Source organism: Hirundo rustica, chromosome 9 (genome assembly GCF_015227805.2).
Source record: "Hirundo rustica isolate bHirRus1 chromosome 9, bHirRus1.pri.v3, whole genome shotgun sequence".
NCBI classification, from domain to species: domain Eukaryota; kingdom Metazoa; phylum Chordata; class Aves; order Passeriformes; family Hirundinidae; genus Hirundo; species Hirundo rustica.
In genome coordinates this window covers 16038917-16062283 of record NC_053458.1, presented here as the reverse complement: position 1 = coordinate 16062283, position 23367 = coordinate 16038917, and the positions used below count along the sequence as shown (strand labels likewise).

Sequence of the window (23367 nt, the reverse complement as noted above, 5' to 3'; positions counted from 1 at the left end):
TCTGTGGAAGGCTAAGTAGAGCATGTTGGATGCTTGTCACTTTACGTGAACAGACTGGGTGCTTACAGATCTAATATGCAGACCAAGGTCCCCGGTGTCCAAGAACTTGGGCTATCCTATACACCCAGCTTCTGAACAGCTTGTTCCTGCAGCAGTTGTGGCTGTCTTAACACCTGTGCTTTACCAGTATTATTTCTAATTTTTAACCTACAGCTTTATGCTTGGATTTTTTTCCTCTATGGACATATTTCCTTCATTTCTCAGTCCATCCTCTACTTTGTTACTGACACTTCTTTGCAGGGCTCTTTTCCCACTCATTGTAATTCCTCTTTCCCACCTCACAGTGACAATGGCCAGTGGTCTGGTTGGCCTCGGTGCATCATGTACTCCAGTGAGCAGCCTCATCCCTAGACAGGGCAGCAGACCTTGGCTAGCAGCTCTCTATTGCCTACACTAAACCAAATACAAGTGCTTGTTGTGACTTTATTGGCTGTCTGAAGAACCCTTTTAATCCCACTGGGGAATTCCTTGTTAGATGCTGTAGAAATATGGGTGGAGTTTCAAAGTTTGGGTAGATTCATGGTTATTTTCCTATTTAGAACCTTTGGAGTTACATGAACAACCAAAGTGAATGAGCTCTGGATCCTAGATGCCAAACCTGTATCACCTCTGGCAATGAAAAGGGAAAATCATTCCTGACTAATCATAGCCAAAGAGCTTGTCTTGAAGACTATTCTAGGTCACAGTGTTGTGGACCCTAGATGTCCATTTTGCCCCAGTGAGGTAACATTTGAGACAGAATCTCAGTGGAGAAACAAGAGGTTATAATTTGTTGCTCAAAGGAGAAAAATAAAATATGTTGCACTTCATAAATAGGGTGTTAATGAAAGCAATGAAATAATCGATTTCTCCTCATTAAGTAACAAACAACACAAGCTGAAAAATTAACCAGTTTGTTTCACACAGTTGGATTAATGGAGAACCAAGCAGGTTCCTCTCACCAATGAATAATGGCCTAGAGAAACGCAGTGCTAATCGAGACAACAGAGCTGGTAGTAAACAAGTAAATCCTGTATTTATTAGAGCAGTAGAACATGCATAATACATTGAGATCTAGTTATCAGCTGAAAGTTGCACAATGCTGGCAAAATAGTCTGTTGTATCTCTACTAGAAGGAGATTGTTTCCTTGACAGGAAATCCATATGTCTAGGAGGAGAGACATTAATTTAGTAGAAGGTGAGAAGAGTGCCACATGTGGAGTGGGTGGCCTGCTCTTGACTGAACGGCCGTTCAATAATTACTCTCAATGCATCACTAATACAGCAAAAAGCACTGTCAATCAATCAGCACCTTGACTTTGAAAACTTATTAACGCTGCTCAGGTTTGACTAGAAGTTTAGAGGAAAACATGGACAGTATTTAAGTAATGCAAAATGTGAAAATATTATACTGGGCAAGTCAGGCTAGTTTGTTGTTTTGTTTTTGGTTTTATTTTTGCACAGGAATTTGCTGAGGTTTTGGTGTCTATGGAATGGGATTCAACTCATTTGGCTTTTTCTAGTGTACAATAGGTTTGGCCTGGAGAACAGCATGTTAAAATGGACCTTGGAAAGCCTGCTCTGCCTTTGACCTGCTGGATGATCTTTGGCTTAAATGTGCCTTTTTCTGACATATAAGATGATGATAGTGCCTATTGTAAAGAACTTAGAAAGCAAAAAAGTCCCACATCATTGGAGGGGTTTTCTCACTGAGGTGAAGCTATTTTTTTTTCTGCTTTAGTTGACTGTTTGCCTGCATTTGACTGATTATGCTAGTAGCAAGAAACAGCTTTACACATTCCAAGATACAGTTTTATACATTTAATAAAGGGTAGATTTAGTGCTGAGGCATTTGGAAGGTGGTCAGATAGAAAACTAACAGTAACTGTTATTCAGTAAGCCTCAACTTAGGCTCACAAAACCAGTTAATTGTAAAGAGTAAACTGTCTTCCCTAAATACTCCCTGATTTTGTCTTTGTTTCAATTCAAGCAACAGTCTTTATGGCAATGTGATTTATTGTAACTAAGTGATGATAGTTGATCTTGTTCCTTATGCTAAGTGCAGATGTTGGTCTTTGCAAAAGTCAAATAGAAGATATTTTCAGTTTAAGATAGTTCTGTTTTCAAAAACTAGAGGTATCACCATTTTTTTTCCCTAACAGATCTTGTCGTGGCGCACAAGAAATTTGATTCTGCAGAACAGCAAAATCTAGAGATAATGAAAATTCATAAAGAATTGATAAAAAGAAGAGGAAATAATAGGGATATTCCTGAAGAAGCTGTATCAGTAGGGGAGTTTCTATTACAGGTAACTAGAGTAAGTCCCTCAGGAGTCTTCTGTTTTCATCTATTTATTAAACAACTAAGAGAATAAGACAAACTATAAATTAATTATACTTACCAGCGACATAAAATCAAGGCAGTGGTGAACACAGATAATGCGATTCATAGACAACAGGGGGGCAAATTTTCTCCTTGCTTACACCTGTTCAGTCTTACTGAAGTCAATGGGATTGGACAGGTGTAACTGAGGGGAGAATGTAGCCTCAGGCCTTTCCTACAAAGGGGTGGAGAGCTGGAAAGATGCTTAATGTTAATAAATATGAAGTCTTAGCCATTAGTCTGAGATGCACAAAAGACAAAGAATGAAGTGAACAGAGAGATGAGGTGCACAAGTGCCCAAAGCTTGGGCACTTTGCATACGGGAGCTCTGGTGATTTCAGGGGATGCTGTGAGATCTCAGCCCAAACCAAAACCAGGTAGCTTTTGTGGTGGCTCAGAGGAATTGTACCGATGAAGGATTTTGAATGTTTAGATCTGTGTGCACAACCTGCATGGCAGATTGGAGCATAGCACATAGCTGTCACTCTATTATTGACGACTTACATATGCCGTAGTAATGATGACCTCTTAGAAATTAAGTGTTGTCTCATAAACAGATTAAGTGCTAGTACCTTCCAGCCCTGCAGTTCGCCCACTCAAACTGTCCACCAGACTCTTGTCTGATAGAAGGTATCCGCAGCTTCACATCTTCGTTCACAATCTAAATCTCAGGTTACCGAGGTAACAAGCAGGTTAATCAGCTCCACAACACTTCCCTTAATTGAGGGAGAGTACTTCATTCTCCACTTCAGTCAGCTGAGTACAATAGCCTTTTTTAGTTGGCTCTCATAGACTGTTTTTGATCCACTTGACTCTGAGACAGTTCCCCTCTCCAACTACAGTGTACAGTACTGTACGCTAACAACAAACGTGATTGTATTGCTGAATTACAGTGTGCTTTCTGACTGTCTTGTGCTACAATGTTCATACATAATTTATATTGGGATTGCATTAGATTGTGTCCTTTGCATGAGATTGGCTGTCTTGTAGCTTATAGCACCAGCCCTGTGATGGAGGTGGGGCAGAGCCATTCTGCACTATCATGGTTTTGGGAGATTGGCCCGTGACTGAAACAGACTAGGGGAGCACATGGGACTGGGGAGCCTTTCCTTGCCCTGCTTGTTTGCCTGAGGTATGTTTCCTGTCTCAGTTCTCTGCCAGTAAATGCAGTTCTCCATCAGTATAAGAGAAGATAATTTCCTATAGATATACTGCTGATTCCGATTCAGATTGTATGTTAAGTGCTCCAAAGCAATCTGTGCTACCACCTCATATTTTTTCTGGGACCCCCTTACCTCTAAAATTTTAAAAGAAAGAAAACACCATGCTATATCAAGTGTTTTTTGAGAATGTTCAGAACTTAGCCTTAGTCTCCCTTACCACCAGAATCTCAAAACTCACAATCTTTCCTAAAAGGATTTTGAGAGGTCTTCCATACTTTTTGGAAACTGCTTAAGCTGGGAAGCATATAACTGTTGCTGAAATGAAGCCACTTTGTGCAGTATAGAATGTATTTTTCATATATAGAAATAGAATCCAGCAATTACAGGCATAAAGTACACTGCTTGTAACAACTTCAGGGGGATTCAAGTAGGAAAAATGAATTAAGGTTTCAGTATTAATAAAACTGATGCAATTCATGGCAGAGAGCCTGGACTTTTACTTACATACGTGTGGATGAATCTCCAAGTTTATGTCTGTTTTGTGAGATGGGAGCCATAATAACACAATGCCTTCTAATGCCAGTCTGGAGAGTGAAGCAAGTAACAAAACTTTGCCCTAATTTGTGAGTGCAAGGTTTTCAATGACCTCTTCAGACACCCTCCCTTAACACCAATGTAACCCTAAATCCACCTAAAGCCACTCAAGTACCCCTAAATTTGAAAGGGGAAGAAAAAAAAAAAAAAAGAAGTGTTAAGAATTTTAAACCAGGACATTCTTTTAGTATTTGTTGCTGAGAACATGAAAGGTTGATTTGTGATGAGAATAGCTAGCTTGAAATTTTCGTCAGTATGGGACTTCTAAATGCCTGCTACTAGCAGCGTGTTTTTATTTATCGTGGTGTGTGCCTCTCTTTAAGTTTGGGAATCATCAAAATAGGGTAGACTCAGCCTTTGTAATACAACCCTCTAGGAACAATTTTATTCAGTCTAAGTAATACTGAGACCTTGGAGAGGAGAATTGATCTAAAAAGCATATTTTTTTAAGAGAAACCCTTGCACCAACCTTCTATTGTATATTATCATTAACAATTTCTGGTAACCCAGGAAGACACACTGCTTTCCAAAGTAAAGCTAAAGCTCACTCAGCTATGTTAGACGCAGATTTTTGAATCCCTTAGTTCCTCAAGTCTTTAATACTGCCTGTAAATCTTGACAAATTACATTTTTGGGCTTCAAACAATGGGGTTTTTTTTATGAATTTTTCCAACTGTCCCCCTGAGAAATATCTAAATGACCCAAGAACTTCTTACATTTTTTGCACTGTGTAAACCAAAATTTCACAACTGCTATAATTTGAAATATTGTATCCCTCTATCTTGGGGGGAAAAAAGGAAACAACGCACAACCCCAAGCTCTCACACAATCATGTTTGTTTTTTCCTCTGGACTGCATATGACATAAACCAGCTCCCACGTCTGGGGTCCCAAGTAACCAAGATAGAAATCTGTTATTTATTTGAATTAAAAAGACTCAAAGTTTAAAAAATTAGAGGCTAATCTGCAAATGAGAAAATGTATATGTTACTTACCAATAGAAAGAACTACTAAATGTAACTTCTGCTGGAGAGAGGAGGGAAAGAGCAGGGATCCTCACAGTCAGAGAGCTTCAATTCATTTATGCCCATGCTTCTGGCTAAGAAGAAAAAAACATTCACGGCACCAAATGCCCTCTCAGCATTATATGCTTACCACTGTTACAAAAACGTTATTTCTTTCTCTTCAGTTAATTTGCTTGACGTGCTAAACAAAGATGCACACTGGCAATCAAGAAACCTATAATGATAATTAAAAGAGGAACAAAAACTAATACTGAGAGTAAGACCAGTACCATGAGGATAATTGCATTTGGTGAATTATTAGCAGAGAAAGTGAGCCAAAGAGATGTTCCTTCTCTTTTTTCCTCTGATATTTCCATGATAGTCTTAGAAATGCTTACCTGATTTTAGTCACTTAAGTACTTTTTTTTATTCATATACACCCAAGAGACTGCATGTCTCTCCATTTAGAATAAAATAGTTTTGCTGCTCATTTTTGTTGCATCTTTGACTGTTAACCTTTACATTTGGGGGGGGATGGTGGGGGTAGGTGGGAGGAAATGCTTGTGGTAATAAACTGCTTCCAATTATTTTACAATTTAAAAAAAAATCAGAAGAAACAATTCTTAAAAAATGCATGTGGTGATTTCAGCCCAGATACTATTCAGAAATTAATTTATTACAAAGCTGTTGAAAGCGTTTATTCCTTGCTAATTTGGAGGTTTATGTATTTCTTTTCTTTATTTCCAGTTGAATATATAGAAAAAATGGCTGTGTACTTCCGAAGAATCTTCCTGCCTTTAGAGTGTTCTAATTAAAAAAAAAAAAAAAAAAAGACAAAAGACAAAAAGGCAAGCCAAACAAGTTTGAAATTTTAATAAAATAAAAAAAGATATAAAATATTACCCTGGTGATATGAACCAAAAATACAATAATGAATATCGATGGGATGTGAGATTATTCCCACTTGTAAAAAACACCTCCATAATTCATTTGTGACTAAGGCAGTTTTGAATTATGGGATTTGCAGTTCACTCGTGGGATAAATTACATACTCCTCAGATAACCATTATGTATCTGGCAATGTCTGTATCATTCACAGCTCTGGGTAGCAGCAAGAGACTGTGCTTTTCTATTGCTTTAGTGAGCGTACTCTTCAAACATTTATTGTACAATGGTTATTGCAGGGGATAAATAATGCATATGAAGGAAGAAAATTTACATTATAAGTTGATTAAACTGCTTAACAGTTTTTAGCCACTCTCTAAATAAGGATTTTTAACCAGATTTAATCTATGCAGTGTTTCATGTCCAAAGAACTAGCATTTAATCTCTGTTTAACTGAAATTTAGTTAGCAATGTTGACACCTCTGCATTTTAACACTGGGATTTCTTTGTGAGACACAATCCCTTTCACTCAACTTAATATCCCATCTTGGTCTCTAAGGGAAAATAATTGAGTTTAGGCTAGTTCTAAATAGCGATAAGGACAGGGAACACAGATGGGTATTTCATTGATTAACACTAACACTGGCCTAAGGCCTTGGTGTCAGGCATTAGATTAGGACATTACTAAGAGAATGACAGAGTTTTGGCACTTTATTCCTCCTCAATAACATTCTTTCACATATTAAGTTTATCCCACCCTAGGTAGCTACTTTATCATGCAGAAGGCCTTAATCCACTGATGTGACTCTATCTGCTTTCACTTTGATGCTGCCTCTGTTTACAAGAGTAATGCAGCCTGTGTAAGACAAAGTACTCGTGACAAGAACAACTGAATAAGGCTTTTAGATGCACAGAGCTCTGACCTAAAAAAAAAGGAAAAAAAAAACTTCAATAAACTTCAAAATACTCCAAAGCAAAAGAGAAGGGAAAAAATCAACAAAAAACAGAGGCTTTTTGAAATGAAGTTATGTTGTTTGCATCATGAAGAAGCAGACATGAGTTTTCCATCAAGAAGATTCAACTTTACTGATCTTCTTGTACTGCACTTTATCTTTTCTTCACCTTTGACCTTCCTTTCAGTGTCTCCTCAAGGCATCATGAACGTAAGCCTTGTGGTGTTCTTTTAGAAGTAGGATTGCTGCTATCCCCTCTGGTGAATTTAAGCAGCTGTTGGAGTCAGTGACAAGGTTGGCTACAGATTTGGTGTACTGGCTGGGAAAGAGATTATGGGTCAGTCCCCAGTGCTGGGAGACAAAAGATTCAAGTAGTTCAGGATTTTTTGGATATCCGAAAAAGATTTCATGAAATTTGTAAAGATCTAACGGTGTATTGCAGGTTTCATGTGGTCTAAACAGCTTATAGCAAGTAAAAGTCTAGGTAGCCAGTAAGTGGTGTTTTCACAGCAATGTTGTTTTGCAGAGGTGTATGATATCTTGTGTAATATAATTCCACAAAATTGCATTGCTGAAGACAGAAACTACTGATTCTTAGCGCTTGCAGGAACTGTGACTATTAGGTGGACTGCCAGTTTTATGAAACTCAAACTAGATTATTGGTGTATTTATTACAGGAAAATTACTTGCTGGTAAGGCTTTTTCTTTCTAGTTAGTAGAAGATTTAGTAGACTGGCTACTGAAAGTGACATTTTGGATATTTTTAAAGCTCATTTAAAGTGATGCTAGTAAATTTGTCTCCTTTTTATCTAAATCATGGAAAAACTTTTGTCTTGTGAAAGACAACGGTGTTATGGGAAGCGAGACAGAGGTTATGACTTTATTGGTTTGAATCTAATGAAGATTTTCCTCCTACAAACACAGACTTATTTAATTTTGTTTGGAGTGTCACTGTATCTGGATTCTGACTAAAGGTAGGAAAGGAAATTGCCTTTTTTTTCAGTTTCAGACAGCTTACAAGAAATGTTATTTTTTAAGTATTGTAAGCCTGCTGTGAATGTTGGCAACAAGGAAAGGTTATATTTTTATATTTGCATATAATATAGTCCTATTAAGATTGTTTAAAGTTATCCACATGACACAAGGACTATCTTGTTCTTGCTTACACAGATTGAAAATCTGGGCTTCAGTGTTCACACAGAAACACGTGTTTTCTTTTCTTTTCACTTAAACAGGTGCAGAATAGAAGTGACTCCATGTAAGTCAGTCGAGCTGAATAAGAACCAGAGAAAAAAAATTCCATGTGACGGGTGGCATTTTTTGCATGCATTGAGATATCACACTGGGATCTTGCCCTTTTAGAAGAAAGAGTGAAAACTTATCATGTGACTTTTCCAGACCTTTAATTTTATATGGTTACTCCCACCTATTTTATAGTTTGTACACTATATGGACAGTTTGTTGTTCAATTTTCTGCACAAATTACATGAATTTTTCTTGAATTCCCCAGCCAAAATTCTTTCTGGGATTATCTCCTTAGAATGTTATGATTATTTTAATAACAATAACAACTCTTAAGTGTCTTGTCTTACGGAGAATGTTGAAGTGGCTTCCAATTCTACTTTTCAGATCATTAACTATTTTTTGCACAGCAGCTTCAAAATGTAAAACGATGTTTGTTTTCCTGGTTTTTTTCAGTGACAACTTCATGGCCGTTGAGTCTATGGTAATAGTTTTCAGTGCAGTTCATTTTCCTATATGTCTTTGTAAATAAGATGTTATTGGCACTGCTGATGAAAAAGAAGGCTCATAGGACTAAGCTGGATCCTAGCAAAGTGTGACTAGATGCTGGAAAATTTCTTCACCTTTGCTTTCTCCTGGCAGCCTTGGCCCAGTTTTCTAAAGGTCCTTTCTTGGCAGCCTCTCTAAGCAGAAGAAGATATAATGGCAAATTATTATTGGATTTTCCAGGTGTGGACAGGGATTGCCACATAATGCAGGATTTCAGCTCAGGTTTCCCAAGAAGAAAGGTGAGAACAAACATCCTACGACCTGTACTCTCCACAAAGAATTTGCATTGGTTTTGACAGGACTTGAAAACATAAAAGGTCTTAACAGTTCAAAGGGCGGTATTTTAAAAAAATAATAAGCTGTATTTATTAGTTCTGAACACTGAAGTGATGTGAATTGTAACTATTTCTGCCCACCTGTAAGATTTAAAAATTCTCTCTTTCAAGTGTTTCTTTTCCATCCTTTTTCTTGGTGTGGTAGATAGAAACTGGATTGTTTGGAGGAGAACTTGGTGCAGTTGTGAGGCTTTTGAGTTCTTTATGTGCAGCAATGAACAGGCTGGTTTCAGATTTAAGAATATGGTGTTACTTTAGATCAGAAACATGAGTTTCTCTACAGTATTTACCCTTTTGTGCAGGACATCATGACAGTTAGGGTTTTATATCTTCTTTTATTGTTGTTGTGTTTGGTTTGGTTTGGTTTTGTTTGTTTGAAAAGGGATTATGCCTGTGCAGAAAAATGCAGAACATTTCCTTGAGACTTCCTGTCAGTGTATGAGTTTAATGCACATCTGAGACATTGGCAGCACTATAATAAGCCACAGTGGTAGTTACCATCTGTCATGTTGCCAAACTATCTCAAGGCACATTTGTCTTTCTCAGGGAGGGGAGAATATGTCTATGCACTTGGAAATGGAAAGAAAAGCTGTGCTTTTAGCCCACCCCTACCACATAACCACATTTGGTGCTTCTGGACATACATAGGGGAGATTAGCTCCATCTACCCAGTTTGATGCCCAGAAAGGCAAGGCAGAAATCTGCTCACTCTCTACAGCTTAGTCCACTTCCAAGACAGCTTCAACGTAATATCATGCCACCAAAATATCACTGTGGTTTGTTGTTCATTGAATCTCTGGTAGCCTTCCTACAAAGTCAAAAGTGGCAGGAGACAAAGATGAGTCAATGGAGCCTCAGTGGGTCCAGGAAATGCAGGGATGGACCAAAGCCTCTGGCAGTCTTTGCCTGCTCCTGGGTGTAGCTACTGTGTCACTATGAAGGCTCCTGGGCAGAGAAAAGCAGATGGGGAGCCTTGCAAACGTGTGCTCCTCTTGCTCTTTCTGCCTGCAAAAGAAATGGGGTGAATGTGTCTGGACACCAGAGTACCATCATGACAAGATCTGGAGGGAAAATGGACCAGGGGAAAAAAAAATGTATCAGGGAAAAACAAAAACCTTGAAAACCCCACTCTTAATTAGATAAAATATGCCGGAGGGAAAGCTGGTAATAGTAAGTATTAATGCTGAAACACCACAATATTTTGTTGGTTTTACTTTTCCACAGTTTCTGAAAATAAGGAAGGAAAGTGTCTGATTGTGAGTGTCAGATTTGGTCTGTGTCTTCAGGGGCAATTCCTGTGTCACTATTGGGATGCAATTCCCACTGTCACTGGTATCAAATGCACTCTCAAGTACCTGATTTTTCTGTCAAAACTGGGATGATTCCTGAGGGGAAAAATTGCAGCTTCAGTGTTTATTGTGTTCAGATCGACCAAAAATCCAACATGTCACACTTCTTTGATAAAACTGGAATATGTTAAAATTAATTTCATCTTAAATGCAGACTTTTATTTAATTCTAGCCACCTCCTAAGATGACTGTGCCTGTGAACATAATCTAGACAATAATGCAATGGCAGTTTAAATAAAACTGAAAGTCTTTAGGCCCCAACTCAGAATTAAAACTCTTAGAAATCTTGTCTAATGTGTTGTTTATGCTGCCTGCCCCCATTCTTTGAAAAATGCAGGCTAGCCAAAAGTTTTTGATCCTTCTGCTATTAACAGATGGTATATGTAGCTAAGGATAAGCTGAGACTATCACTTAGGCCGCAAGCAAAGGGGTGAGGGATGCTCCCCTGTGGGTACCCTTAAAAGGCCATAAGCTTGAGTAGCAAAAATGAAAAGGTCTAGTGCTGGTGTTAATTACGCAGAAACCACACAGAAAGTGCTCGCTGTCACAGAGTTGAGAGGTTGTGCATCCCTTCCAAAGATAAAAGGCATGGTATGAAAACATTTTGCAGAGGACAATGAAGTGAAGATTAGCATAATCTTTTGCAGTATCCTCAGTAAGCTATCCATGAGTGAGCTGCTTTTTTCTCATTCCTTTTGCTCTAATGTCTGGATTTAAGGAATGGCAATGTAAGAATAGGCTTTGTCCTTGAAGCCTGACAGTTGTGTTTTCCCGCCTTCATGTGATCATCCTTGTTGCTAGTGTACTGCTCTTCTGGTAATCAGACAATGGAAGGAAAATGAAGTGTCAGTTCATTGACAGAACCTTACCCTGGAAATGTTTTTTGTCTTAATCCAGACTCATCAGTGCTTTCACACTCTTTCATATTTTCTCATTTCTTCTGAATCAAAAATGTAAAATCTCTTTTATAAATGTTTGGGGTGAAGGTAAAAGCAAATAATGCTGAAAAAATCCTAAAAATAACTCCATGAAGCCTAGAAGCAACATAATAGTATAACTCCTCTGTGCTTGGGAGGAGAGTGTCTGTGGCGGATGCCTGTTTAGAATGTTAAATTGAGCATGCTTTCGTACCTACCCCAGTGAAAATGGCTCTTTAGATGCACATCCTCTGTTTAGTTTTAGCATGGAGACTTAGCCATATACATGTTTTGGTTTAACGTGACTGTCTCTAGGGCTGACACAGTGGCTAATACTCAAGTTTGTTAGCCACTTTGATCCTGAGTGCCCTGTTTTAAGTCTTGCTACTACTGGTTAAGCTAGCACTTTGTTACCGCAGGGATAACTGGAGGATTCGGAGTGTTGGGAGGCACTATCCCCAAGATCAAAATATAAAAATAGGTCTGAGGTCAGGGAACTGTACAGACCCCCAGAAGCTTTTCAGTTTTACAGCTGGAGATAGTCTCTTAAGTATATATAAATCGTCATTAGGATTCTGACAAAGAAGTGCACGATGGGATTGCTGCAGGGCAGGCTCTTTGAATCTTATTCCTGATAAAAACCACTTCTGGCTGGCTGACAGGAGACAAGGCAAGTTCAAGGAAGGCATTAAAAACATCTTAAATCTATTGATGGCAGCAGAAGTGTTGGGATGAATAGTTTGGGATTAGGATGAAAATTTCTGAGTGCAGTCAAGGCAGAGAATTTGGCTCCAGCTAGCAATTCTGCGGAGAAATACGTCTCTGAATATGGTCAGATTCAAATAATAATGCACAGGATCACTGTGAAACTTTCTGAGAGTGAATAGTTGATTTTTTTCCCCCTTCCTTTCAACACCTCCCCCCATTCTCCCCAAGGAAAACCTCTGTCAGATTGAAATAGTCTAGCAGAAGGCAGGCTACCTATCAAAGAGCTCCCTAGCAAAGGCACCAGTGAGGCAGCAGGAGTGGATTTCAGAGCATTGCTGGGCACCTCTGCCCTGCTAGGAGCAGCTGCTGTGAGACATGGCACCAGGAGCTCCCCATGGCTGCTTCTCTTCAGCAGAGCAGAGGGGCAGTGTCTTTCCACTAACTCACATGCCCTGGGCAGCCTGGGATGGTGGAGGGCAAGGCACCTTTGCCTACCTGGAGCCACAATTTCCTTGCTGAAGAAGGAAAGCATCACTGCTCATCTTTGCAAATCAATGAGCAATACAGCTCCTTCCACACAGGGGCTGAAGGGAGGCTGAGGCAGACAAGGTGTTTTTAGCCTTTTCCAGGCTGCGGCTCCAACCAAAAGACTTTGGGTGGCATGTGTTTTTGTCACCATATTAGTGGCTGCCTAGTTGACAGTGACATTCAGTTTTCCAAATTTTCATCCCCCACAATAATGTGAATGTTAAGAGCTTTTGTACTAGAAGATCAGTAGCATCTAACCCCTGAAGAAATAATTTCCATGTAGCTGTAGATCTGCTGCTCTCAGTCAAGCAAGGATCTGTTGCTCATTTTTATTTGGATTTTGCACTGATGTAAGAACACTGACTTGGTTAAAGTATCACGCTTGCCCCAAGTCTTCAGGTGTAAAGCTCTATTGCCTTTGGCCCTCCTGGAAATACTTACCTCTATAAACTGAAGGGAGCACCCATGTCTGCCCACGGGTGCATGCACTGAAACAGTGGACTGTGGATAGTGTGACTGCTACAGCACAGGCTGTGGTAGCTCCTTCTGCAGGAATGAGAAAATTCTAGTGGGAACACTTTCCCTAACAATACAATAGAAATTGGGTTAATTTTTTCTTAACTGATGGTCAGTGGAGCAATGACTGAAAGACATGTGCTTTGTTTGAAAGACTAGCGAAACTGAGCATACCTGCAGAGGAGCATCAGCTCCTACCCCCCCAGCACTGTCTAGTGCCACATGATTTGAATCTCCAGTAGGTCAGTCCTCCTTGAGACCTTTGAGGTAATGGGTTTTTTTCCTATGATACATGGACAGTGCATCAATATAGTTGAAATCTAGCCTGGCATTTTGCTGAATGCAAATGAGAGTGTCTTTGTTAAAAGAACAGTTCAGTGAGAGGGTGACAAAAGGACCTAGTGGTCAGAGCTATCCTAAGTTCTGTGCTAGCAGTTAGAGTGGTTAACAGAGTTTTGTTAAAGAAAAAAATAAATTGCATCTTTTCTATCCAACCTAGACATCTCCTCCAAACTAATGCAAGCAGACAGGTTCAGTGCTACCTAAAATTATTTTGCCTCATCAGTGAACTGTGGTGTTTGCCTGTTCATAAATACTGTGGACACCTTATTGTCTACTCCACTGCCATCTGACACACAAAATTGAATCAAACATTCACAATATCCAACTTGTTGTCAGACATCAGATACTAAAATAAGCCTGCTTCCCTTTGTGTTTTAGCTATCATGTTTTGTTATGTCAGACTCTGGGATCATGTTATGTTTGACTGGGTCCCCCTGAAAAAGAACCCAAGTGATCTGCGATTCATGCTGATTTGAGTGAGGTAGCAGTTGGTGGGCAGCAGATAATTGAAAGTTTGCAAGGCATTATACCTTGTTGTCAGCATAGCTCTGGATTTGCATAATTGTTCAAAACATCAATGAGAATTGTTACATTTAATTACATCTTATTTACAGGGGACTTGCTCCAATATTTGATTTCTTGTCAAGCAATGGAACAGACTTCCAATGTTTCCAGGGAAACAGTTGAGACACTCTCACTGGAGGTATTTAAAAAATATGTAGGTGTGGCATTTAGGAACATGGTTTAGTGGTGGACTTAGCAGTGTTGGGTTAATGGTTGGACTCAAAGATCTTAAAGGTCTTTTCAAACCTAAACAGTTCTATGATTCTATTTTTGAAAGTGTTAACTGAGGTACAAAAAACCTGAACCTATAGATAAGCAAGAACCAACACATGAGAAAACTCATTATAAATTTGCTAATAGCTATTTTCTTCTTTCAGAAATACTTCATAATAAGACATCCCTAAAGCACTAGCAATGATAACCTTTTAAGCTTCCCACAAGTGCATGCCAACAGGAATCACAAATTATGAAGAGAACATAGGCATGACAGCAAATATCTTGCAGCTTTCTTGATCACTACAGAAGAAGCCAGGTGAGATTTTATTTCTGTTAAAGTTCCTTGGAAGTGCAAAGCTTTCTGTGGAGAGCTAGCAGAAGGACCTGTTGTATGTTTAGGATGGCAAAATTTAAAAGATACACATAGGCCAGGAAGCTAAATTATACAACAGGCTTCCTGTAATGACTATCACCTTTAGATATGCAGTCCACAGTGCTTTCCAATGCATGGCATTTGTACTACCCCTTTTCTTGGGAATATTATTCTTCATAAGGTACTATAGCCAAACACAGAACCCTTCATTCCCATGTATTAATATAGGGTATATCCTGCTTTATTCACTGTTATTTGCATCAGTATTTGGATTTGTTTGCACTAATTTTGGTGAAAGTGCTGCTTTATTCGCATAAAACATCTGTGTGTGGAAAAAAACAGAAGGACTTTAGCAAGAACGTTAATCTTTTTCTACTCAGCATTCAGTTTTCTCTTGGAGAGCTGTCATTCATTAGGTGCAGACACAATATTGCATGACTCAAGCAAATTAGTATTCCTTAAAAAACTACCCAGAGAAGCAAGATGTTCACCAACTCACCTGCTCACCTGCAGCTTACTGAGAAAATTGATGGAGTTCAATGGGATTATGGGGAATATGAAAAGCTAAATGTGTGTCTAAGTGTTGTCAGGATCAGGGCTGATGCACACATCCACCACTATCAGGAACAGTTTTTGAATTATTAATGATAAGAAAAAAATGCCTAAATTAATTGGATAATTTATTTGTAATGAATAATTCCAGTAGCTCAGTTCCTGAATGTCTTCCTGCCCTGGAATAAAGCAGCTTGGAGGTGCTGCCTGCCTCTTGTTTCGAATGTAGTTAAAGCTTCAATTAGGCTTGCCTACATTGAAATTTGACATACCAGTTTCTTTCACGTATTTGTACAGACAGAGAAGCAAGTCTGTTCAAGAACAAGTCTGTTTGGGTTGTATTTTTTTCAGGGTTTGAAGTCTTGTTCAAAGATCTTGAAAATTGGATGACTGAGGACATAGACTGGAATTCTGCCCTTCAGTTTATGTGCAAAATCAAAAACATGCAAAGTTTGGTAGTATCTGAGTTTCATCTGATAAGGCATAAATTAAAGTATAAAAAGAAAGCCCAGAAATAGGAGACTTGTCAGTTTGAATGTTAGTTAAATAAGTACATAAGATAAACAGTTCAGTGAGGGTTATGTAGCTGAATTTTCAATCAGGATGCACAAAAGGCTGTTGCAACAGCATCTTCCATTACCTACATGTAGAAAACATGTAGAATTTCTTGCACAAAGTAGCAGACATCGTTTACAAGGGAAAACATTCCAGTTTTAACAAATCTTTCTTTTAAAATTAAATGCTATTAACCAACCCAGAGCACCAAAAATGCCCTTAACCATGAGTTCTTTTAAAAATCCAATATGCAACAAGTTTTGACTGTTCATTTGTCACTTAATTAGCACTGAAAAGTTTTTCTTTTGAAACCATTTATTTCATACCTGCAAACAGGTACTGCATGCTACTAAATTTAGTTAAATGCATCCCTCTTTTTAGTTTTAATCTTAAAATAAATTACTGTTGCCATTCTATTGAATATCATTGGATGAATAGCTGCAAGTTTGTGATATTACCACTTAATTTCCACATAGTACAATACACTGTTAAACTGTTTTGCTTCATCGTAGTATTAAATGTGAAATAATTGGCCCAAAAACTCAAGGCAAACTAAGATTTTTAAAAAAGAAAGAAATAATTGATATTTAGGTGGACCAAAGTCCTCACTGCCTGTATCTCTACTGGAGAGAACTGCTTCCACTGCTGGGAAAAGGTGTATCAGGGGCACAGGAGATAGGCAATAGGGCAGGAGCCAAATGCAGTAGCTTCTAGTGCATTTGACACAGCTGTCTGAGGAGAACCCCATGACTGCCTGGGTAGGTGGGTAAAGGTGGAGTTCTAACCTAATCAGGGAATGGGTTTAAAAGGGAGGGAAGAGATGGCTGTGGGCAAGAGAGAAGCAGAAAAGAAGCAATGGCTTTTAATGTAACTTGGAGAGTGTGTGTGTATATACATACATACATACAGCTATATATGTATGGCAGAGTATTTTAACATTCTGGGGTTTGTAAGGTGCAGCACTGCAAGGCCATAGGCATTTTGTACTTTCCTTGCACGATCTTCGCTTTTGTTTCTCGAGTGTGGCGTTAGAAGGAGCTGACAAAGCAGGACAAGTGATCCAGAGAGCATGGTATCCACATGCAGTTTGAGAGCCCTGTGTAGATCCTGGGTTAGCCAGCTGCCAAAGCTCTGCTCCTTTCTACGGTGACATGGACAGGCTGCTTTGCTCACTGTATTGTCACACAAGGTATGAAAAGGGAGGACATGGCATACTGCTTTCACTTCCAAAAAAATGGCATGTGTTACAAATCAGTGACCAGGGACAACAGTGAGCACAAGAGACGTGGAGCTCTGAAAGCTCACACTTAGGGATGGATGGAGAAGCACCTCCATGCAGATCATCAGCAAAGAGCGCTCTGTAATTACAGCCCTATTCTGTGGAACACTAAAAACTCTTTAAAATGTGATGTATAGTCTTACCTACGAACAAATTGTCACAAATTAAAGTTTCCTCTTAAGGTTTTTAGGGCCTTCCATGGGATTCAGGTTTTGGTCATGAGAGAAGAGTCTCCTTTCATATCTACAGATATTGCATATGAAATTTAAGCACTACTGTTTATTGTGTTTTTTCACATGTGTAATTTATCTGGATTCTGCAGGTATACTTTTTTTTACATTTGTCCTTTGGTGTTAATGTATTTTTTGTAGAATATGTGTAAATAGATATGAGCAAACTGTGTAAAAGTTATTCAGCTACCCAGTGAACCATGTAATCTGTTGATTCATAGAGACAACAGATAATAGAGTGAGATATTTGCTTTACACTGTCTGTATAGTATCTAGGCACAGAGTCAATTTGTGTCCTGTCGGGGCATGTTGTACCACACTATATTATCACTTTGAGGATAGGCAATTTGGGTAATGAATATGTGAGCTGGTGGGGGTGGAGAAGTATCTCTGATATTATCTATAAAGTGGAAATGTTGAACCAAGGTTTTGGCTTCGTCCTGGCTAATACAAAGCTCTAACATCACAGACAAGCTCTTCTGCTATCTTGGAAACAGTATTGTTAATTAGCTTCTACCTTCACCTCTATCATATCATAAAAATGAAAAAAATGCACTAAACACTGACATTTTTTTTGTACAGCAGGTATGAGTAAAAATGTCATTCCTGTGGGAAAACACAAAAATTAAATGGAAGTAAATGAGTATTTTGAGAGCAATTGAAAGAAAACAGTTACTATTTGTTATGCTTGACCCAAGGATCCATTTGACCAGGTTGTGGTTATGCTCAGCTACTGCAACAGCCCATCACTGTACCTCTGTTCCAGCTGCCCCCAACAGCCCTGGGGTAGACAGCTGTGCAAATGAGTGGGAGGTGCAGAGTAATGACAAATAGGCCACCCTCTGTCCACTCTCCAGAATATGCCTCCCAGTGTCAGATTTTTGTCTTCTTGTTAATCCTTCTCTTAAGAGATGATCATGCAAGCTGTTGACATTTGCATTAATTTTCCAGGAAAGTATCCCCAGATTCCTAACAGGTATTTACAAAAGAGAATTTGTGAAAGAGAGATGTTCCAGGGCTGAATTTCTTCCTCTACTCTCAACATCTTCCCTGATGCTGACGGTATGTTGTGCAGTGCAGAAAAATCTGTACGTAGGTTTTAAGTCGTGTCAGAATGGCTTTAACTGTGTTACTCCAGACCTCTGCCATGAATAATTTGCCCTTTTAGTATAGAAATGCAGGTTAATAGATTTAAATTTTTTCTCTCTAGTACCAGTACAACTGAGCTTGGTTGAAGATGGCTCCAGTATTGCAATGCAGTCAGGGTAACAGGTGAATCTCACAGTCAAATATACAGGTGATCCAAATAAAGTCACTAAACAGTATCCTAAGTAATGGGAGTAGCTAGACTCTGTCAAGCTGAAATTAGCTCCATACACTTAGCTTTTCCCCATTTTCTGATCCTGCCATCATCACCTGGAGTCATTGCTGAGATTTGAAGCCTGCAGAGGGGAGTGGGAACAAGCTATCTGCCCACACTGTGAGTGACTGTCACATCAAGGAAATCTCCATACATCAGATATGAAGCCAAACAGCAAAGGCTTAAAAATGGAAAAGCTGGGTGAAATATATTAAAATCTTTTTTCTTTCCTCACTAATGGTTGGTGATTTGTCCATAAGCAATCATTTCACTCACATCTCACTCAGGCCTCCTGATAAGGTCTGCTTCTGACAACTTGGTTGGCTTCACTTTGACAAAATTCACCTGGACTTAAATACAAATTTTACTTGAATAAATAAAGACTGCAGGTAGTCCCGGAACCTTTATTCCTTTCATCCCCACACCTACCACATGCACCCAGGCTACTTTTGCACCTTACTTTTCAGGTGAGGATGTCCAGCCTGCCCCTGTGTCCCAGCCGAAGAACTACCCCTCTGAAGGTGGCTGGGCTGACCCAGGCAAGCACTCCTCTCCTTCTACGTCTGCCAAGTGCCCCCGCCACCTGGGCTGTGATGGGCAGTCACAGAAAAAGGAAGCCACGTGGGAAAAGTAACCTTTAGTCATGATTCCTGCAGAGGTACAGAAGTGGGTTTTTTTTCCTGTAACTAATGCAATTTATTGCCTGTGCTGAGAAGCCCTGGTAGAGGAAAAGGTCAGCATTTTGATATGCATTGTACAAACACAACAAAAACTTAGGCTGTATCTGCGTAGGGGCCAGCTAGTGTTTGCGACACTCAGTAGGAGTTCTTCCCAAGACATCTCTTAGCCACGGGTGTCAGGTGAGCTCAGCTTCTTTTATGCCTTACAGTAGAATACACCTTGGAACAGAGCATGCAAGAAGGCAGTTTTGATTGCACGAGAAATATTAATTTTCAGGTTTTAGCTGCTTATAAAGTACATTTTTTTCAGAAATGCCTCATGCTGTTAGTTATTGCTAAAACATCTCTGGGAAGGGCTTGGAGATATGTTTGTTCTCAGATCCTGGTAATCTGTTGCAATTTGATAATGTACCTCCAGCCCCAAGCACGATGAGGCAACTTGATTCTCATTCATCAGCCATAGAGCTTAATGCAAGCAGGGTCAGTGTGAGCTTTTAATGAGACTGGATCCCCTCCCTGATGGGAACCAGTCTTTTGCTACTCAACTGCTCTTCCCCATCTCCAACAATCTAAGCATCTGCAGTGGGTATTTTGGGATTAGTTGGAGTAGTTCTGTCAAGGCTTTCATTTAGGCCAGGAAGCAATCCCTGAGTTGTCCTGAGTTCTGCTTGGGTTGGGGCCAACATGTTCAAGCATTGTGCATGGAATAAGTAAAATGGACTAGAGAAAGTTTATTACTCTTAGTAAAGCTCATCCCTCTTTTTTGAAAACAAAAGATGAAGGACTGTGTATCTTATTTTTAATTGCACAAATTTTACTTTTAGGGTGACTGCCCTGACTATGGAGGACCTTCTCCTGATGGGGATTGGAACAGAACCCACTGTGCTCTCTGTTTCCTGTCTGGGAAGTTGTTGCTGCTTTACTTGGCTTAGTTATTCCAGAAAAGCCTAACAGAATGGTGAATTCCCCTGCCACCCCAGTACACAGATCTCATGTGTATGGTATACACAAGAACATTCTGAAAGAGAAGTTAGAAAATGTCATGTGTACTGTGTACTATAAAAATTTCAGTTTATCTTGCATGTATTTTTAATGGCAGCCACTTTCCAGCTTCCTTTTGTTCGATACAAACAGCAGAGTTGTTCTTGAAGTAAACACTGTTTTAGTCTTCTGGTTTTTCCCTTTTATTTCATTTCAGTTTAGTTTAGTTTAGAGCTTCTGCCTGAGCAGCCGGGGAATATATATAATAGGGCATGAATACATTCTTATAAGTATTAGAACAAGTATGGAAACACAGAGCCCTTAGTGACCTTGCTAGTCCTCTGGTGATCACTTGTGTTTGTTGTTGTAGGAAGGCAAACATAAGTATAGAAGTGTTATTGAACAGAAAACCCTTCAAAAATTTCACCAGTCTTTTGTATTCAAGTCGCAGAGCAATAGGGGGCCGCCCTGCTCAGAAAGCATACTTATGTGAGTATTAAGAACTGGCTGAGATAAGAAGTAAAGCTTAAGAGACCTTCATCATTAGCTGCTAGTGGTGGAGATTAGTGATCCTACTACAGGATTACAGATGGAAAGAGTGCTAGTGTTGGTTAATTGTTCATTAATGCTTGTAAAATAAGATAGCACTAGTAAAACTTGCCATTGTCTGCTCTCTCAAAGTAAAGCAAAATTGGATCTGCTCGTCAATAGCTGTATTGATGTTAACAGGAACATATTTAACAGATCATTTTACAGTGTAAACTATTATCCAGATCTTTCAACATTTAGCTAGATGTTATTATCTTAATAAGAAATAATTTATATTTTAAATAATCTGTTCTCTATGCATGCACATTTTATCATTTAAATTAGCAATGCCTTCACCAGGGTGTTTTTAATATTTCAGAGTTTGCATATGAATCTCAGGTGGACCATCACCCTACTCTAGCCGCGTGGATTTATTTTATTTACAATATCTTTAGAATTGCCACACTTTCCCTCCAGTGCTTTTCTCTACTATTAGAGAATGGCACCCACAGTCCAGATAGCAGGATCCTTCTCAGGTGCAGCCCAGGCTTTTGCAAACTTCTACCAGAAAAAACGTGGGTGAGGTGTGCATCAAGGAGAATGAACCATGCCTTTGACTCTGTGTCTCCTTAGGAGACTGCCCTGCCACGGGCAGCAAGGCTGTGTTTGCTGCTAGGGGCTCACACTTCTCCTCTGTCTTGGTGGGATGCTTAGTCCAGGCTGCAAACCAGAGCTCCTTAGGCTTGTGCCCGAGGTGAAGCGATGCTGTGGTGGCTGTGTCTCACTGCAGACATGCCTGTTCTGCTGCCAGCCAGCCGGTGCTGGGCCCTGACATTTCCAGCAGGGAAGGGGTGTGGGCAGCCCCTCTGCCCCAGCGAGGCACCAGCTCTCTGCTGTTCCTCCCACGCTGCCCCAAGCGCTGCTCCCCTGCAGAAGCTGCCTCTGCACGTCCAGCGCAGGCACCTGCGGGACACACGCGTGTGCTGGGCGGGCCGGAACGGGACTGCTGCTCCTGGGGGCCAGGATATTTTCCTCCCACTACCAAGTGGGTCCACAAGGTTTCTACAAAGTGCACTGTGACAATTTTTTTGGTTTTGTTTTCTTTTTGTTTTTGTTTTGTTTTTTGACAAAGAATGTACTGGAAAAGAAAAATGAGACCCTCCCTCTCTATACAAAATAAGCATCAAATGAAATACTAATCTTGGAAACAGGGAAAAAAAAAATTCAGTGAGATGCATCTAAGCATTAGTGTTTTCATAAAAAGAAAAAATATTTCACAGGAAGAAATCTCAGCTGTTCAGGAAATAGAAGTATATGTTTTGAAGGCATGTGTTTTAAAGGCAGAAGAAAACTCTCCACCTCACACATTACTTCCCTGTAGTTGCTTGAGCATGAGAATAGAAGTCTCTGCATCTTCACAGCAGACACACCCTGGGAGACTTCATCACAACCTCACTAGATTTTCCTGTGTATCTTTAGTTGAAGATAATGGTTAAAACCATTGTTGAAGATGATTTGCTCTGCCCTGATCTTAGCTGCTTTATTGGTCCCTTGGCAGCAGTCAGAGGAGCCTGAAGGGTGGCTTCAGCCTGAGCCAGATTCCACTATCCCTGAGGAACTGATGCAGGATCCTGACACTGACAGGGCTCTGAGAAGTCCTGGCTGGCTCCCTTGCAGGCAGCAGGAGAGGTGCTTGACGTTGTGAAAAGCTGCCATGCTCTGATAACTGGTCTGAGAGGGGCTGCATGTCTGGTAGAGCAAATGCAAACACTTTTGCTGAGTGACACTAACCTATCTGCCCCAAAACATCATTAGCTGATGTCAGAGACCACATAGACCATCATACTGGGGCCCCGGTGGAGGGTCACTGACGGCTTCCCATTCTCCGTCACCTGCAGCCTTGTCTGCCAGGGCAAAGAAGCAGGGGCTGAACTCCAGACCTGCCTCATGCCCCGTGGAGAAATTTGAATGCAACAATGTCTCTGTTGGTGGATAAGAACTGATACCTCTGGTTAATTGCCTTAAAAATGTTAAGCAACAGCTCATTAGTCTTAAAGACACAAACTTGATAACCCTTTTTAAGTGGCATGGAATGAGACATGCATAAATAATTGCATGCTGAGACCTGCCACTGAGAGACATAAGATGTTGGTTTAAGACAAAGAAAAACAAAACCTGACTGAAATATTTGGGAAGATGAGAAAGATACAAGTCACAACCTCAGTTTGCAACAAAAACCTAAGCCCGGCCTTTCTGTAATGACTGTTTTCATAGGAGTAACAAACAATACGTAACTTATTTGTGCTGAGACTTAACCCCAGTACAGAAAACTACCCTGCTCTTAATTTAGTACCTAAAGAGAGTGATTGTAACAAATGCTGGAGCTTTCCTTACTGCTCTTCAAGTTTTCCTCTATTACAGTTTTAGGGTGCTTCTTCAATCACTGCAGCTCTAAATTACCTTCTTAGCAAACTGCCTTAGATCAGATTTGGGCAGAATCTCTGAGTCTGACAGCAACTTTGGTTCAGAACATTCAGTAGTAGC

At 39.8% G+C, this 23367-nt stretch overlaps 1 protein-coding gene across 1 annotated transcript in view; it reads left to right on the top strand.

Moving 5' to 3' along the window:
- The first annotated feature begins 9143 nt into the window (after positions 1 to 9143).
- Positions 9144 to 23367, top strand: part of KYAT3 (kynurenine aminotransferase 3) — a 411900-nt gene continuing 397676 nt past the window's right edge. The window contains exon 1 of the mRNA XM_058421818.1: positions 9144 to 9156. The gene's annotated coding sequence lies outside the window, so the exon portion shown is untranslated. The remainder of the gene's footprint in view (positions 9157 to 23367) is intronic.